The 16,086-nt window shown below is 41.3% G+C and overlaps 1 protein-coding gene and 1 pseudogene across 1 annotated transcript in view; one reads left to right on the forward strand and one right to left on the reverse strand.

The window, feature by feature from the left end:
• The window catches only part of Alox15 (arachidonate 15-lipoxygenase), a 46,392-nt gene that overhangs the window by 10,712 nt on the left and 19,594 nt on the right, over nt 1-16,086 (reverse strand). The window lies entirely within an intron of this gene.
• Gm12312 (predicted gene 12312) lies at nt 3,007-5,684 on the forward strand (annotated as a pseudogene).

Consider the following 16,086-nt stretch of genomic DNA (forward strand, 5'->3'; position numbering starts at 1 on the left):
AAGACGTCTGACCCTGAGACCGCCATTGACAACACTTGGTGTTCTAGGTGGAAAAACCACAATAGCGATTAAGCTCGTTTGAAATTGATTATGTATATAAATTCGAATCCTTTCTGTTGCAATAGAGAAAAAAAATATGTTAGGAACCTGCCACCTGTGTGGTGGGCTATTTAGGTCAGCAACCCAACTGGATACTCAAGCACCAAGGTTGCAAAGGGTACCTGTAGCCTTAGTTTACAGTGTGCTCTGGCTTTTCCAGTTTTTATTCTGTCATGTCTTTATTTTACTTTAGATTTATTTATAGCTTTTGTGTCTGGCTGTTTTACCTTTCTGTGCACTTCCTGCCCATGTGCCTGGTGCCTGGGGAGGTCAGAGGAGGGCAACGGTTTCCCAGGAACAAGAGTCATGGATGGTTGGTAACCATACCTTGATTCTTTGCAAGAGCAGCCAGTGCTTTTAACCACTAAGTCCCTCCAGCCCCGCCTGCTCCACTCTTAAAGTCTTGGGCCAATCGCTTTCCTCCTTAACTTTGTCCACAGGGAGTAAAAAGGCTGCTACCCTCCCAGGAATCCCACACAGACCTGTCACCAGCCAGTGAGAGAGGGGCCATTCTTTCCTGTGCCAGGAAAGCTGCTTCAGAAACTACCTAGCAGCTTCTTGTTGATCTAAAGTGAGGAACAGAGAAAGCAGTTCTCCAAAGAGTTTACTCAGAAAGAGCATGGATCACAGTCCCCACAGGCGAGCAACAAGGAACCTGAGGCGGAGCCATGGATGTCGCAGACCCTCTGGGCCCCTTTGTCTGCGTAGAATGGGTCTCTGGTCACAGGTGGGCAAAGAGTTGGAGGAAATAACAGACAGATGCACACAGGAGAGGTTGTGTAGAATCTGAATGTATTTGTCAGGTCGAGCATCAAACTTTTTATAGTACAGAAAATACAAGGGTCGGAAGTCACAGCAGGCAAGGTACATTGAAGTTACCAGGTACAAAACAAAGGAATGACTTCAAAAGGATTTACAAGAACCAGGTAAATGTTTACAGTAAAGATAAAGCAGTCCTGCCTAAGATCAGCTTAGTGACAGGCAAGGATTTCACACTCTAGTGTTATACCTTTGAACCTCGTGAAGGCCAGCACCAGGGGTTTCTGCTCTTGGCAGGCCTCATGAATAATGCAATATCACAACCCCCCTAATTTCCTAGGCCTTGCTAAATTCTTACATGAATGTAACTTTTAAGTATCTGGAGAATCTCCATTTGTCAGGAGAATATACCAACTTGCTTTTAATATGTAATGTAGCCTGTACTGAAGATTTCTATCTCAGTGAGATTCCCTGGCTCTTTCTGCAGACCAGCTGAGCCACTGGCTCTGTCTATTGTAATGCTTATTAGTAACTGAATAGGTAACTTCCTTTCTGCATTCTTGCTGGATTTTAAGCTCAGATTTCAAGCTTGCAGGCTTCTGGGACCTTGGAACAATGTGGAGGCTTAACTATAACAGAATATAATCTTAAAAGGCATTTATAATAAAATATTAAAAGAGAGCTCGTATATCCATACACCAGACTAACTCGGGAATAGAGTATGAGTAAGAGAACGCCAAAACTCCAAGAGGAGAGCTTCCTTGAAACTCTCTGCCTTGTGAGTGGGTTTTAGGCTTCACAGCCTGTCAAGCTGACTCTGACCGGAGTGCGTGGCACATGGAGACAGAAAGGCTAAGAACAGTGTGCATAGAAGACAAAGCGAAGACAGCTACATGATTTATTTGAAACAATGATTCCGAGAAAGGTAACTTTGGTCACAGGTGAAGTAGGTAGCTGCCGGGCAAGTATCTCTTTTGAGGAGACCCCAAGTAAGAAAGTCATCATTCAGCAGAGTGACAAGAGTTCCTGGGACAAGCACACATCCTGGGGCTCCTCCCTCCACATACTCAACTTCACTCACTCTGACAATGCTCATGTTATCGAGGTTTTGTTGTTGTTTGTTTGTTTGTTTGTTTGTTTTAGCCAAAACTGAGAGCACAGACTGAACCCAGTAAGTGAAAAAGAGAAACTGAAGCACCATAATTCTTTCACCATTGACAGGAATCAACTCTGAATGCAGAACAAGAACAGACACTCAACCACAGGCTGCTTGTCACAAGCAAGAAGGCTGGGATAAAGAACTGGGAGGTAGACAGCAAGTATGTCTGCTGGAATTAGCTTGTGAAAGGCCTCAACTCACAATAACATTCAAAATGGAAAGTTATCGTAAGCCTTCACAACAGGGTATTGTGGGACTGGAGGTGACTTAGCTGTTAAAGGCTAGGCTCACAACAAAAAGGTCCTCCAAGAGGCTAGAGAGATGGCTCAATAGTTAAGAGTAGTTGTTGCACTTCCAGAGGACCTGAGTTCAGTTCTCAGCACCCAAAGTGTGCCTCACAACCACAACCATCCAAAGATCCCATTTCCAGGGGACTGAATATTCTTTCTGACCTCCTCAGGCACCAAGCACACACATAGTATACATGCATACATACATACAGTCATACATACATACATACATACAGTCATACAGTCATACACATAAACTAAGTAAATCTTTTTAAAAGGTATTTTAATAAAACAGTGAGTGACTATTTAGGGCCTTTGGCATCTTTATAAGGTTTTAATTAAAAGGGAGTATTATTACATTCCATCTAAATTTGCGGTTGTTTATAGAGACCAACACACTTATTTCCGTTGGTAAATAGATAAGACCTGTATGTGAGCCAACTAGATCTGGAAAATATTGGAAGACGTCCAAAACCCAGAAGGACTGGAGGGCACATGTGCTCTCACATATGATAACCTAGGAGGACCGTGTTCTAAACAGCCAGCATTGCTGCTTCAACACCCTTACTGAGAAAAAAAGGCAGTCCTAAGATTCTGAGGTAGTCAACTGCTCTGTGAGGAAGACCAATGTGCAGAACCAGCCCTCCTTCCTCAGAAGATTCTGGTGCATCCCCATCAGCTATCAGAAGAGTTAACTAGGCGGCTGTGGGTCGCAGAGGTTCTGGGGCGTTCTGGTCCGCCCCGATGGGCTGCCCATCTATCCTGCCACTGTGTGAGCAGGGCTGTGCGTCTGCTCGCTGACCAGGCGCAGCAAGGGCTCAGAGACCACTCCCTGGGCACTCCACCTTGCGGGTGGTCATCGCCCTGGGGAGGGGGGGAACTGAAGCAGAGTGGAATAACACGGGTGGGCGAGCCCCTGAGCCGGGCTCCCTCTCTCCATGCTCTCCCTGAGGTCCTGCCGGGAACTGAGAAATGAGCTGCACCATTGAGAAAGCACTTGCTGTCGCTAAAGCCCTTGTTGAAAGATTGAGAGATCATGATGATGCAGCGGAGTCTCTCATCGAGCAGACCACTGCCCTCAGCAAGCGAGTGGAAGCGATGAAGCAGTATCAGGAAGAAATCCAAGAACTTAATGAAGTAGCAAGATATCAGCCACGATCCACACTAGTTATGGGAATCCAACAAGAAAACAGACAAATCAGAGAATTAACAACAAGAGAACAAAGAACTGCGGACATCCCTGGAAGAGCACCAGTCTGCCCTGGAACTGATAATGAGCAAGTACCGAGAGCAGATGTTCAGACTGCTCATGGCCAGCAAGAAAGATGACCCAGGTATAATAATGAAGTTAATAGAGCAGCACTCAAAGGAGTTGCAAGCACATGTTGACCAAATCACCGAGATGGCAGCAGTAATGAGAAAAGATATTGAAATTGACGAGCAACAGGGTTGCAAGGAACAGGAGCGGGATATTTCAACTTGAACAAGAAAATAAAGGCTTGAGAGAGACCCTTCAGATAACTTGAGAATCCTTTTTAAACCTTCGGAAGGATGATGCGTCAGAGAGTACATCTCTGTCCCCCTTAGTGACTAACAGTGACCTGAGTCTGAGGAAGAGCTGAGTGGCTTTCTGCATGGTCACTAGAACGGGCCCAAAGTGAGTAGATGAGTGAACATAAAACCCAACTTCAGGCAGCCTTTTCTGTCTGGTATGTACAGGGACACTGGCAAAGAGACGGCAGCAGAAAGTATAACCAGTGGTCATAAACTAGATCCCAGTCACAGTCAGAAAGGAGACGCTGAGCCACAGAGTGAACAGCGAGTCTTCAAGGTGCTGCTGAGCACTGCAGTTTCAGAAGTGCTGTTGGCTTCTTAGATGCTACAAAGATCACCCTGAATACTCCTAATAGATGTTGGAAAGCCTAAATTATCACCATTTTAAAAGTAAGGTTGGTGTGGTTTTCTGAATGGAAGACGTTCTAAGTCTTACCTTCCTGTTCAGTGTCAGAGTTGGCATAGCTTGTGTACATAAAGCTGCTGCGTTGGTGCTCACCTGCCCATTTGCTCGGCCCTCATCAAAGGCAGTTCATGCTTAAAGGCTATAGGAATATGTCACTTGCATCACAAACAGAAGGAATATACTTACACCTAATTCCCATAGCTCTTACCTAGCAGTTATTCATGACTTACTTACGTGTATGCACCTCAGGAAGGAAAGACAAAGAATATACTTTCTAAGAAAGACAGCCATAGATAAGACACATTTAGTAGGTTGAACTACTTTGAAAGATTATGTTTTGGTTCTCTGTTAACAATGAACCTGGTTCTTCCTCCTCTTTTCATGATGTTTAAGGAAACAAGACAGTTCACCGATAGAAAAGAGTTGACAGTTTAATGAGATAGGTATGGTCATTTCCAAGTTAATTGGGAATTTCTTTATTGTTACTTAAGAAATTACTCTTCATACACTTACAAAGTAGATACAGGTTCCAAAAATCAAAGTTCTGGGTCTGAGTCTAAGCCCCATTTAGTTCTTATAACCTGTGAGGTTTGTCCTACAACCTGTGACTCAGAAACTGGCAGTGAAGTGTGGACACATAGGCATTGTGCTTTGCACTTTAAAAGAAAAAAAAAAGCTTCTTGAGGCCACAGGATACACACGTATGCTTTCATACCAATTGCAGCCTAAAATTTTCTGTAGTGATAAGAATAAAAGATTGTGAAATATGGCAAAAATAAACTATACTTGTATCTGAAGTCCATACTGAAATTAGCACAGACAAAAAGTTAGACTTTTCAATATATCATTTATTAAGTACATATTACTTTGCAGTGTAATTTTATGTGTAATTTCATGTATTGGCAAAATTAAAAGGACTTTTCACTTGAGAACCTTTCATTCTGAAGTTTGAGGTAAGTGGAGTCATAGGTCTGTTAGGAAAGGGCCAGTACCCCAGATGTTAAACCATTCTCATGCAGAGGCCTTAATATTTTATATATAAGTGAATATATTTTTAAGATTTTTCTATTGTTTTTTGGAAAGTAACCCTTAATTTAATGGTACTTTCTTTCATGTAGTTTTGTCCCAGGCCAGAATTTTAAAAAGAAGAAAGGCGGCACAGTTGAGATGAGTCAGATCGATGTATTGAGCAGATCTATTGTGAAACATTATTTGAGAAGTAATTATTTTATAAAAAATTATTTATTCTTTGTTTTCTTGGATATAATTTTAAGGTTGTGAATATTGAAAGACATTTGCTTTGTTTTTAGCAAGTTTTCCACCCCCCCACCCCCAAAATAAACGGCTTTAAGCTTACATATGAGAGTGTGCTGAAGAGGAGCCTATTTTGTCAATAAAGATGAGTGTTTAAAACTGGGAAAAAAAAGAAAATGTTAACTAGGCTCATAGCTGTATTTTGTGATATTCAAAAAATAAGACACTATAACATACGTCACCATGACAGAATGAGAGGTCCTATTACCCTGGTCATACAAATGGAAAGGAATACATCACTTCAGAGGGAAAATAGAGTAAAACCCAAAAGTTTATGTGGAAGTTAACACACACACACACTGAGGCAGCAGAAGATTTATTGAAAATACCAGATCCCCAACCACAAAACAGTCTCCTAAGAGAGCCTGATCCTAGAGCCCCAGTGGAACCAAGGTCAGATGATATTAAACACTATTCCTTAAGGGGGTAGAATAGATCTGAAAAGACTTCAATAACACAGAGAAATATTAAGGGAAATATTTCAGTGACCTTAGACTTCCTAGCATGCCACACCTACTCTGGTGGTAACTGTGTGACAGGCCCAAAAGCTTGGACGAAGTTCTGAAGCAAAAGTTTCACAAAAACTTAGTCTCCTGGAGCCTTGGCATCCTGTAGTACTGTAACCTCCCCCCCACCCCCGAAATCTGGCTGCTCAGGTTTGACTGTTAGCACAAGAGAGCATCGGGGGTGGAGCTTGCCACCCTATCGTTCTGCCACTCCCACTGCTACTGCCTGCCGCCTAGCTGTTCCGGAGCCAACACGTGGTCACCTGAAACTGGACTCCAAGGATGATTTGGCAGGAATGGGCCCCTCCCCATTCTTCATAACATGGTGTCTCCGAATAGTAAAATTGAACCTTTATCAGACTGATGTCTTGGTTCCATTCTTTCTCATGCCGCCCAGTTCCCTCTTCTCTTCCAGATTCCAAGATGCCTCCCAGGCTAGAACCCAGACATGTGGGCCCCTGGCTGGCCTCAACAGATTGGCGCCCAACGTGGGGCTGAGAAATGGCAGAGGACATTTGGAAGAAGCACTGCTGGTTTGGAGCTCCATGGAAGAAGAAAATAATTAAAGAAAGTTCGTACCGGAGAAAGTTGGTAATGCTAAGTTGAAACGACGTTAAACCTGCACGCTAAATTCATTAGGTTCAGCAGTGAGATTATCAGGAGCTAAGAACATAACAGGCAGTTAGCCGCAGCTTGCAGAAGCTGCTTTTTTAGGCATGAGAAAAGAAAGGGTTTAATAAAAGGGATTTAATAATCAGGCGGATGACCGCAGTCAGAAACTGCATCAGGTGGTAGGAAAATGTCCCAGAAGCAGAGAGAAATTTCAAGGGTGCCTTGCTTTGTTCTCTCTGGGCCTTACAGCAGAAGTTCTCTGCCCTCTTTGTGTTTTTGTCTAATGTCTGGTGCACCAGTCCGTTCACGTGTCAATTCATGTGTGTTTGTGTCTAGCGGTCTGAATGAATGAATGTTCTGTTTTATGTTGGATAATAAAGATGGCTAAAAACTTTATCTGGTGGTTCATCAAAACCGAGAGTGGCCACATGCTTTAACCAGGAAACAGGCACACAGCAGGAGGGCCCCTGCTGGAGAAACTGTTCTTTATAGGAAAAAAGAGAGTCTGCAGCCTCTTAGTTTTGGGGTAAAAAAGCTGCTAAATGGTTTTTTTTCCTGGAGGGTTCTCTGCAATCATGATTAATGTGTTTGACAAATGATAAAGTGCTTTTTATTCTATGATTGTAGCTAGAAAAATTAATATTCTCTGATTGGTCTAAACGTAACTGCTTCGTTTGGTTTTTTACTGGTCTTAGAGGTGTAATGTGCTCTGCATGTTTTCACAATCAGCTCATAAGTTATTGGTTAAGATTAAATAATTGTTACATTGGTAACAGAACGTTAGCCTTAAAATTGGCAACTCAGGAGTCTTTTCAAGCACGTGGCATAGCAGGCTAAATTTCGCAATGTATTAGTAAAGTTTTAATGTTGATTCCTAAAGTGATAAATTGTTTTAAAATCGGGTTTTGCTTTCCCAAAATTAATGTTGCAAAAGAAACTTAGTAATTCTAATATCTGTCCTCATGGCAAGAAGAACTAAGCTCAGAGCAGCTTCTGCTCAGTTTGTGTGACTTTCCTTTGTCTTGCAAACCAGGAGATATTCTTTTAGCTAAAAGAACACCTTTACAGATCTAGCCAGATGCTGTTTTAATAAAGTTCAAATTCATAGTTTATAAAGAATCAATCAGACTGTAAAATTTATCAAGGCATTACAATCTAGCTTGCCTACCTTTTATATAGTTATTATAGATCCAAAAGTTTGTTCCTTTTTTTTTCTCTCCTTTGCATCTTAATTATTGTAAAGGTTTTACTTCTAGTGAGTTTGTAATAACTGGAATATTTTGCCTCTACTATGGCTAAATATTGATCTACATTATGTGAGAAGTTTTTATCATTTCTGCTTCTATACAAGAAGCCAAGAGTTTTAATCTTTCAGTATATATTGTTTCTAAGTAAAAAATATTTTATTAGCTAATGCCTCTCAAGAGAAGTTTACTTTAAATCCTTGCTCTCACCCAAAAGATTCAGAGGCAATATCTTTTTATTACTTAGGGTTTTAGTTTACTACAGAAGGCTTTACAGAAAATAAAGAAAGCTTTTATAATTGCTATTAATTATAATCAATGGTAATTAAATATTAGCTGTGCCCAAAACAATTCTTTGGCAAGAGAAAACATTATTGTAAAGTCATTTTTCTCATCCTCCCAGCCGGTCGTTGGCCCCATGTGAAGCCAGCTAGCTGCTGGCTGCTGTGGGGCGGGGCCTTGAGACACACAGTTTCCCAGAGCTATAGTGGTGTGAGAGGCCGTCAAAAAGCAGGTGGCTTTACAGCGAACTCAGGAGAGGGACAAATTCACCTTTGCCCCATGAGCCTCCACATGTCCCAACCGGGTTAGCCATATTGTTCCCACTAAGACCCGGGGTGGGTTTTCTGGCCTACAACAGAATGGGCTGCCTTCAGCCTCTTCTGCCTGAGAGAAAGGCTGAGGTGGTGGCAGTGGTGACAAAAGTGGCTGCGACAGCAGGGCTGGTGCTGCCGCCAGTGCCAGGACCGGAGCTGCTACTTGACATTGCGGCAGCAGGCGCAGTGTGCGCACACCGCCTCCGCCTCTGTTTCAGAGATGTGGGGCTCAGCAGCAGGTTAAAATCTAGAGTCCTTTTCAGAATGACTCTGCATGCCAGGGTGGCAGGCGGCCAGGGCCGAAGAGGACTTAAGACATACAGGCCCCTCCGAGGTACCCTGTGGGTGACAGGCCCAAGACCTCAGAGCCACCACAAGGCCGAGGGTGGGCTAGGCTGAGGTGGCTTTCACCTCAAAACACAGTTTCAACGTCCTATTAGAATCACTGTGGGGCTGGTGAGATGGCTCAGGGGGTAAGAGCACCCGATTGTTCTTCCGAAGGTCCAGAGTTCAAATCCCAGCAACCACATGGTGGCTCACAACCATCTGTAATGAGATCTGACGCCCTCTTCTGGTGTGTCTGAAGACAGCTACAGTGTACTGAGATATAATAAATAAATAAATAAATAAATAAATCTTAAAAAAACCTTATACATCTATTAATATAGAATAATTAAACAAAAATCATATCTCTATCAATATAGCACATAATAATTAAAGAAAAACCTTAAAGTGAAACAAAAAAAAAAAAAAAAAAAAGAATCACTGTGGTACTAATAAAGAATTGTAAAATATATTCATGTATTTTTAGAAAACCTATAACAAAAACTGTGTCTTAAAAACCTGACTAAGTGTATGTTCCTTGTTCAATACAGAAATTTATTTGGTTATCACAAAATATTAATAATTGACCTATTACATACCATCATTTTAAATAGATTGACAATCAATATCCCAAAGATAAGTTAAAAATTGTTTTTATGTATGCTTTTGTATCTTCTATAAATTCATGCATGCATACATCCCAATTATTGTGTTTGAAAACAACCCCTATATGAGAAGTACGTACATATGAATTAGATCACATGCTTATTCTTTTGAGTTTCCCCCTGTTTCAGCACAGATAATCTAGTTGTCTGCTGTAGATGGTATTTTAAAATGCTGAACAATCAAACCTTAATTTATATATTAATAGTCAATGTTATATCTCAGAGCTCACAATTGCTTAAGATTGTTCGTCCCTCAAATGCTATTAATTCTCAAATTTGCAATTACTTATGCATATACAACTCAGAAAAAATGCTGTCCTTTTAAAAAGGTGGTCTTTAGACATTTAATAAATTTTTCTAGATTGCCTGGACATCTTAAAACAATGCCAGGCTAGATTTATATCTCAGGCAGTCTATAGGTTGTACATATAAGATAGGTTGGATATATATAACCTCATTCTTTGTATATTCAAAACAGTTATGATTTAAGATAATATTTTAGTATTCTTAAAAATTGTGCATGTATAATTCTTTCCTCTTAGTGTCCTCAGTTACTACTTGTTTCGACATAATAGTGTTAATTCTTGAGGACTTTTACTAAATAAATTGCTACAAATAAATACTCTTATTTCTAGTTAACAAATAAATAAATTATGCACATATGACTATTAATAACTTTTCAAGCTTTCTAGTTACAACCGCTCCTTAAGAGAAACAATTGAAAGTGCAATTAATCACTGCCCTTGTTATATGAATACAGTCAAGTATTTGAGATGTTTTGTCAACAAGTTATTAATTCTAAGGACAAGATATTGTGAAACCTTATAGCTTTAACTTCTTAAAAGACAAAGAAGGGGGAAATTATATCCCTGTGCATATTATTTAGTACATTCCCGTGTACACTATTTAAATCATACTTTTATTTTCAAATTTTGAAATTTAGATCTCAAAGAATTTAATAAATATTTTATAGTATCTTAAAAGGATCTACTTATTGGCTTATGGTTTGATCCTAAACAGCTACCTTATTAGGGAAAGGAAAAACATAGGTTCTTTCCACAGAATGCTGTAGAACCATGATGGTTAATTAGTGTGACGAGCTGGCAGGTGAGTTGACTCAGTGCCCTGATTGAAGTGACTAGGAAACTAAATTGGGTACATGTTTTAGACCCATCCTTGCTTGCCATTTTTCCAGTTTGGACTAGCTTAAGGCTTTTAACTTTATGGCAAAAGAACATCAGAGACTGTATATTCTTGTGGGAAGCCGTTGCAGAGTGGCAGTTGCAGAGTGGCAGTTGGCTACTGCTGGCCACCACACATACATAGGCAGTGAAGGTTCTTTTGCCAAGACAAGTTAACCAATCAGATGTGAGACACGCCTCTCCTAGGCCTATGTAAGCAGCACCAGTTCTGGGCTCAGGGTCTTTTCGCCTCTACAATCAAGCTCTCCCAATAAACGTGTGCAGAAGGATCCTGTTGCAGCGTCGTTCTTCCTGGCCAGTCGAGCGCGCGCAAGATATTCTGACTTAGTAAGATTAGTCATTTAATAGAGTCATAATGATTTTTCTCTTTTCTTCAATGTGACCAGTTATTCTAACTCAATCTTGGATTGGTCTAATATTTAGTCCAATATTAGAGATTCCTATTGTAGATAGCTAAAATTCTTAATTACCTAGCAAGTTAATTTAGAGCACAGCCTCCACTTCCAGAGAGTCTCTGGCCTTTTTAGACAAAACAGGGGCAGTTATATCCCCAAAGTCACCAAAGGCACATCTTTCCTTTGCTTTATTTGTTTTAAATTTTTTACAAACTGATATTAAAGGTCAGTCTACAACAGATCGCCACTGGCATCCAGTTGCTTCTAATTCTTATGCCATGATATAGTAGAGGGACCCACTAACTAATAATTAGAAGGATCCAGATCCAGTTCTAATCTAGGGTAGGGGTTCGGTCTGTGTTTTTTTGTTTTGTTTTGTTTTGTTTTGTTTGTTTGTTTTTTTCACAAAGAAGAAAATAGAGCTCGATGGCCCACTAGGAGGCCAGAGACTGAGCTTGAGCCTTGCTAATTTGCAACTGAATAAAGTACCTGGACTTCCCCAAAAGAAGCTTTGTAATGTTACTTTTCACTGTCTAAGATTTTTGTTTTTCAAGCAGGTCAATCAACACCCTTCAGCCTGACTCTGGCCCCAAGAGCTTGCAGGTGGCAGCTACTAATTTTCATTCTAAAGGCATTCCAGCACATATTGTGGCTTTTGGTCTGATTTGAGATTAAGGTTTACTATTAGGGCTAGAAAGGCAGAAATTTCAGATATTAGAAGAATATGGTTTTTATTCTGATAAGACAGTCTTAGTCTCTTAGCTGGTCTCCGGTTTTCCACCCTTGCTGCTATTGCAAGGTCCCCTTGGTTCCTCAGGCTGTGGAGGTATTAGGGATAAGGAAGGTGACCTCCAGCTCCTAATATAGCCTAAGAGCCACAAATTGTGGTGTTACTAGTGACATAATTCTTGTAGAGGCCTTGATGAATCTGAGGTTGACAATTCTCCCTTGGGAGCTGCACAGTACTCAGAACTGTGCATGCTGGTTCTTGATAATACAAATACAGTATGGGTAAACTGCAGGGGAAGGTCCAACTTGACCATTTCTGAGTTCCCTGAGAAATACACCCGGTTTGGATGGAAGTTGGTATCTAGTTCCAGTTACAACCAAAAATATCTTTCTAAGGCTTTGCCTCCCCTCCCCAAAAGATACCAAGAGCCATGATTGTGGGTTGTAACAGTACCCAAGGGAGGAATCGGGTCAACGCTCCCCCAGCCATGGTTAATGCCCACTCATCCAAGGATGAGAAGATCATTTGACCACCTCAGTTAAGTGTGGCCTTATTAAGTTTAATTCAAAGGGGGAGAGAGGTTGGAGACCATACTGTGAAAAGGGCAAGCCCTTCACAGCCTCCCACCCTAACAAGCCAAATGGCTTTGTGCTACGGAGCTGGTCATCACCTGATCCTCTCTGTTCCCTGCCTGTCATCCAAGGCTGTTGAGGAGGATCCACGTACTCTCCTTCAGGGTTATCTTACTATAGTGCCTTTCAAAATTGTATCCTGATACAGTTAGTCTTCACCAGTGTTCCAGCGTGTAAGCTGACTACCTGGAATTCAGTAGGAATTCAACAAGGAAGTTACCTATTCAGTAACTAATTAGCATTATAAAAGACAGAGCCAACAGCTCAGGGCTAGTCTGCAAAATGTTTACTAGGATAGAAATGACAGACTTAACCAAATAAGGGTTTACCATGAGAAAAGTTAGGAAATCCCACTGAGACAGGTTTCTTCATTAGGCCCTAATAATTCAGGCAGAACTATAGAGCATAAATAAATTTTATGCCTCAGCCCAGCCTTTTCTTTTTTATATTAACAACAGGGAGGAGATGTAACCTCCCACTCCCCAGCCTGAAATCTGGCTGCTCAGGTTTGACTGTTAGCACAAGAGAGCATGGGGGGGTGGAGCTTGCCACCCTATTGTTCTGCCACTCCCACTGCTACTGCCTGCCGCCTAGCTGTTCCGGAGCCAACACGTGGTCACCTGAAACTGGACTCCAAGGATGATTTGGCAGGAATGGGCCCCTCCCCATTCTTCATAACATGGTGTCTCCGAATAGTAAAATTGAACCTTGATCAGACTGCTGTCTTGGTTCCATTCTTTCTCGTGCCGCTTACTTCCCTCTTCTCTTCCAGATTCCAAGATGCCTCCCAGGCTAGAACCCAGACATGTGGGCTGCTGGCCGGCCTCAACATAGTACGAATGCTCCAAACTTGTCCTGTGTTAGTCAGTGAATGGATCAGTATTTTTTTTAATTAGGTATTTTCCTCATTTACATTTCCAACGCTATCCCAAAAGTCCCCCATACCCTCCCCTCCACTCCCCTACCCACCCACTCCCACTTTTTGGCCCTGGTGTTCCCCTGTATTGGGGCATATAAAGTTTGCAAGTCCAATGGGCCTCTCTTTCCAGTGATGGCCGACTAGGCCATCTTTTGATACATATGCAGCTAGAGTCAAGAGCTCCGGGGTACTAGTTAGTTCATAATGTTGTTCCACCTATAGGGTTGCAGATCCCTTTAGCTCCTTAGGTATTTTCTCTAGCTCCTCCATTGGGGGCCCTGTGATCCATCCAATAGCTGACTGTGAGCATCCACTTATGTGTTTGCTAAGCCCTGGCGTAGTCTCACTAGAGACAGCTATATCAGGGTCCTATCAGCAAAATCTTGCTAGTGTATGCAATGGAGTCAGCGTTTTGAGGCTGATTATGTGATGGATCCCTGGATATGGCAGTCTCTAGATGGTCCATCCTTTTGTCTCAGCTCCAAACTTTGTCTCTGTAACTCTTTCCATGGGTGTTTTATTATACGTGCCTCCAAGCAATGATTTGTCAAATACCTAAGCAAAATTGAACTTTGCTTCCTGGCCTTCACCAATGTCCTAGGTAGTCCTTGAGCCAACCCTGGACTTGGAATTCAGTAAGAATGTTATTTATTCAGTAACATTCAGAATTGCCTCTAGTATTTTAACAGAGATAGTGAAAGAAATCAGTCATTACTATCTACTATATAGAATTAGAAATTTCAGGGCAAGCTTAGCAAAGTAAGTTTAGAATTCTTATATAGTTATGTATTGCAGACTACATTACTTAATAGAAGAAAGTCCCCCCACAAAATCACTTAGAATAACAGCCAAGTCATTCCCATATACAGGAATTTACAATGGTTTAGGAAGAAGATTGGGCTGTGGTTTAAGGAGGAACTAGAGTATTGCATTAGTCATGAGGTTAACTAGCAGAACTCCCTAATTAGAACTATGGCTTGGGTGTGAAAGCCCTTGCCCCTGGAGTGTAAAGACTTCACACCTGGCTTCTAAGAATATAGCTGACCTTAGATAGCGCTGACTTTGTCTCAGTTGTTTTAGTTCCTGCCAGTCTTTATGCATGCATTCCTCTGTTTTGTGTATAGAGTCATTAAGCATCTGGTAACCTCAGTGTACCTTGGCTGATGTGTCGCCTAACTTCCTTATTTTCTTCTGTATTATAATCTGATGCTCAATTTGAGAAATTACATTCAGATATAGCACTCTCTCTATGTCAGTGTCTGTTTGTCATCCCACCGACTTCTTGCCCACCTGAATACCAGGACCCTGATTCTCCTGCGGGTTGAGTGGCCGACTGAGTCCAGTCCATGGCACTAGCAGAAGGCTCACAGGAATCCACAAGTTTGGGTTCAGCATGCCAATACATTTAAGCCTTGTCTCTTAAAAGTGTCTGTTCCTAGGGAAAGCAAGAGTAAGCAATCAAGTGGAACCATGAATGAAACCCATATGGTTATTGTTTTAATAGACAAGTATCATTTAGGATTTGTTTGTTTAGAGACAGGATCTCACTGTGTATCCAAGGATGACCTAAAAAAACAAAAACAAAAACAAAAAAACCACCAACAACAAAAAACTGTGATCCTCCTGCCTCAGTCTCCTGAGTGTCACCCTGTCTGGTAGATTTAAGCTTCCCTGTAGCTTATGCACTGTGCTTGCCAGGCAAGCATGGAACCACTGAGTGGCGGCTGAGCACTTAAGTCATCGTGCATCTGCTTCTGCACTGTTTAAAGTGCTTAAAACAATGCACACCAGGCAGAGACAGGTGAACTCTGAGCTGGAAGCTAGCTTTATCTACTTAGAGTTACAGGCTTGTCAGGGATACAGAGTGAAACCCTGTCTAAAATAACAACAACAATAATAACAATCATTATTTTGTACAATTTATATATGCTAAGAAAGAAAAACCATCATATTAAATTTGTCATTACAGCTTAAATGCTTTAAATTATTTTAAGACAATTGTGCCATAGCCCTAATTAGCAAAGCTTGATGAAGTTTGCAATTGATATTTAAATATTGAACACATAAGAAGCTTTATAGTTTGCCATTTATATTTACATATTAAAGAAGCCTTACTCTTTCATGTTCTGTGGACATGCTTGTAAAATAAATCAGCATTAGGTAACATGTGTGTTTGTCGATGTTCTCTCCATAGACAGTGATAGATATCCATAAACATTAAAGCCTCTATCAATATTAGGCCTGGTGTCACAGGCTGTCACTCTAAATTGCTCAGCAGGTTGAGGCAGGAGGATTTCTGAGTTTAAAGCATCCCAGGTTACATAGAAAGTTCAAGGCCAACCTTGGCAACGGAATGAGACCCTGTCACAAAATTAAGTTAAGAAGAGGAGAAGGAGGAGAAGAAGAAGGAGGAGGAAAATGAAGAGGAGGAAGAAGAAGGAGGAGGAAGGGGAGGGGGGAGGAAGAGGAGGAGGAGGAGGAGGAGGAGGAGGAGGAGGAGGAGGAGGAGGAGAAGAAGAAGAAGAAGAAGAAGAAGAAGAAGAAGAAGAAGAAGAAGAAGAAGAGCAGAAAGAGGAAGAAAAGAAAGAGAAGAAGGAGGAGGATGAGAGGAGAAGAAGAAGAAGAAGAAGAAGAAGAAGAAGAAGAAGAAGAAGAAGAAGAGCAGAAAGAGGAAGAAAAG

This window comes from Mus musculus, chromosome 11 (assembly GCF_000001635.26).
Source record: "Mus musculus strain C57BL/6J chromosome 11, GRCm38.p6 C57BL/6J".
In the NCBI taxonomy this organism is placed as follows: Eukaryota; Metazoa; Chordata; class Mammalia; order Rodentia; family Muridae; genus Mus; species Mus musculus.